This window comes from Hemiscyllium ocellatum, chromosome 29 (assembly GCF_020745735.1).
Source record: "Hemiscyllium ocellatum isolate sHemOce1 chromosome 29, sHemOce1.pat.X.cur, whole genome shotgun sequence".
Classification (NCBI taxonomy): domain Eukaryota; kingdom Metazoa; phylum Chordata; class Chondrichthyes; order Orectolobiformes; family Hemiscylliidae; genus Hemiscyllium; species Hemiscyllium ocellatum.
Window position 1 is genome coordinate 3,943,185 of NC_083429.1, and position 3,534 is coordinate 3,946,718.

Sequence of the window (3,534 nt, forward strand, 5' to 3'; positions counted from 1 at the left end):
TATTTTGGAAATCCAGGTACACCGCATCCACTGGGTTGCCGTTGTCTACTTTGCTTGAAATGTCTTCATAGAATTCAAAAAGATTGGTCAAGCATGACCTGCCCTTCATGAACCCATGCTATGTCTGTACAATGGGACAACTTCTATCGAGTTTCTCTGCTATTACTTCCTTGATAATAGACCCACACATCTTTCCCCCTACAGAGAATAAACTGACTGGTATATAATTCCCCATTTTTGTCCACCTCCTGTTCAAAACAGTGGCGTCACTTTTGCTGTTTTCCAATCTGCTGGGACTGCCACAGAGTCCAGTGAATTTTGGGAAATTATCGCCAGTGCATTTGCTATTTTTCCTGGCATCTCTTTTAATAACCTATGATTCATTCCATCAAGGTCAGGAGACTTTTCTATTGTTAGCTCAATTAATTCCAACTAGCTGTTCTGTAATAATGATAGTTTCCAAATCCTCACCTACCTTTGTCTCTTTGCTAGTTACTGGAAAGATATTAGTATCTTCCACTGTGATATCCCATAATTAAATGCTTCTTCTCATTTTCCAAAGGACCAACATTTACTTTAGCCATTCTTTTCTCATTATATATATTCATATAAACTTTTGCTCTCTGTCTTTATAGTCTGTGCTAGTTTATTTTTCTCATGTTCTATATTACTTTTCGTTATAACTCTTTTGTGGCTTTCGGTTGACCTTTAACGTTTTCCCAATTCTAATATCATGCTGGTTTTGGACATTTTGTACGCCATCTCTTTCATTTTGATTTTCCAGAACAGCAACCCGATTCTCCAAGCATTTCACATACTCTTTCTTCTTGCGACAGCACTCTCGAGCTGCTTCACTGTTTTTCATGAGGCGAATTTCAGGTTTACGAATGGTTTCTTCAGCATTCTGGTGCTGGCTTTGCAGAATTGGTGAAGATGACATAACCATTCCCTGTCCAGTAGTGGAGTTGGGAGTTGTACGGATCTGATATGTTTGGACATCTCCAGCCACGCCTTGTACAAGCACTTGGCTGCCCGGCACAAAGATTTGCTGACCACCAGGGCTCTGTGCATACTGTGTAATGGCTGCTCCAAACTTGGCTCTAGCTGCATTAGTCATTGTTAGTGTCTGGAGTCATTGCACCCCATCTGTTCCATTGTTGGCCAGCTGAATTTCTCCCCCGTGTGATAGCAAGGTATTGTCCACTGCTCGTCTGATAGATGGGCGTCTGCATCGTCATTGTCGTAACGGTTGAGACAGACTCTTCTTCTGATTTCTCCTCATCGATTTCTTGGCAGACTGGGGGCATTAGAAGAAAGTTCATTTCGGATTTTCCTGTATGAAGGCCGTCTTGATAGAATTTCTCTACGTTTCTGAGAGTCAGTCATGCTTTCCACAGATTCCTGAGAGTCCTCATTTTCAGGTATAGTTGAGATCCGAACAGTCCGAACTTGAGGGGACTGTATGACTGAGGACTGAGCTGCTTGGTAACTCCTTGGACTTGAACAGTCTGCCCATTCGGCAATTGCACTGAAGTTACTGCTAGACTTGTTGTTGATTGGATCCCAGGCATGGTTACCTGCATGGTCACATTATATATTAATTATCTAGTTGAAGGGACTGGTGGCATTCTAACGAAGTTTGCTGATGATACGAAGTTAGGTGGACAGACAAGTAGTACTGAGGAAGTGGGGAGACTGGAAAAGGATCTAAACAGTTCGGGAGAGTGATGCAGGAAATGGCTGATGAAATTCCTTGTGAGCAAATGCGAGGTCTTGCACATTGGAAAAAAGAATACCAGCATGGACTATTTTTTAACGAGAAAATTCATAAAGCCAAAGTACAAAGGAATCTAGGAGTGCTAGTCGAGGATTCTCTCAAGGTAAAAGCGCAGGTTGAATCCGTGATTAAGAAAGCGAATGCAATGTTGCAATTTATCTCAAGATAGTTGGAATATAAAAGCAGCGATGTGCTACTGAGACTTTAAAAAGCTCTGGTTAAGCCCCATTTGGAGTACTGTGTCCAGTCTTGGTCCCCACACGTCAGGAAGGACATACTGGCACTGCACCGTGTCCACCGGAGATTCACACGGATGATCCCTGGAATGGTAGTTCTAACCTACGAGGAATGGCTGAGGATCCTGGGATTGTATTCATTGGAGTTTAGAAGGTTACAGCAAAATCTAATAGAAACTTACAAGATAATACATGGCAGAGAAAGCGTGGACGCTAGGAAATTGTTTCCATGAGGCGAGGAGACCAGGACCAGTGGGCACAGCCTTAGAATTAAAATGTTTAAATTCAAAAGAGAACTGCGGAGACATTTCTTCAGCCAGAGAGTGGTGGGCCTTGGAATTCATTGCCACGGAGTACAGTGGAGGCTGGGATGCTGAATATCTTCAAGGCTGAGATTGATAAATTCTTGATGCCACAAGGATTGAAGGGCTACAGGGAGAATGCGGGTAAGTGAAGTTGAAATGCCCGCCAGCCATTGTTAAATGGCGGAGTGGACTCGATGGGCCGAATGGCCTTACTTCCACTCCTATGTCTTATGGTCTAATTTGATCACTTTCCTCAGACACCCATTGCCGAGTATGCCTTTTCATGCAGTCCTTCCTTTTCACTGGAATATACATTTGCTGAGCACTTTGTAAAATGGCTTTGAAAATCTTCAATTGCTCATCAACTTCCCACCATAAAATTTTTGTTTACTGTCTACTTTATCCAGATTCTCTCTCATTCTCTTGTAGTTCCCAGTGTTCAAGCCCATGACCCAGTTATTAGATTTTATTTTCACACTCTCCATATGTATTCTAATCCAACCATACGGTGATCGCTTCTTCCCAGGGGATCCCGAGCTCTTAAGTCATTAATTATTCCTGCCTCATTGCACCGGGCCAGATCTTGGATATCTTGCTCCCTTTTCAGTTCCATTTCATACTGTTCAAGAAAGCTATCATGGATACATTTAATGAACTCCTCAAGGCTACCCTGACTGAGCTGGTTTGACTAATATACATGTAGATTAGAATCACTCACGATAATATCTCTACTATTTTTACAGGCATTAGTTATTTACTTGTTCATTGCCTATGACAATGTGATGTAATTATTTGGTGGCCTACACACTACAGTGACTTTCTCGTTATTATTTTGACTGCATCATTCCTGTTTCTCCTAATGTATGGCAATAACAACAACTACTTGCATTGCATGGAAATTTCACAATGGCAAATCTCCTAAGGTGCTTCATGGATAATCAAAACATTGATTAAAGAAAAAGACTTTAAAATACATCTTAAAAGGAAGATAGAGAAGGTTACTGAGGCTATTTCACAGACATCTGCCCTTGACAGCTCCAACTGTGGAGTGATGCAGGTGGGTTGGGTTGGAAAGGGAACGTACAAAGGGGAAAGGGAAGATCGCAAGCAGTGCATAAAGTCTTAAGGACAGAGGAGGTTCCAAGATGAGTCTGTCTGTCATAGAGAGTATGGCTGCCTTGTGGAGTTTGAAGCATTGCAACAGGTCCAGGCATGT

General features: G+C 42.1%; 1 pseudogene; it reads right to left on the reverse strand.

Annotated features, from left to right (window-relative positions):
* Positions 1-667: 667 nt before the first annotated feature.
* LOC132829499 (cyclic AMP-responsive element-binding protein 1-like) lies at positions 668-1,571 on the reverse strand (annotated as a pseudogene).
* Between the last annotated feature and the right edge of the window lie 1,963 nt (positions 1,572-3,534).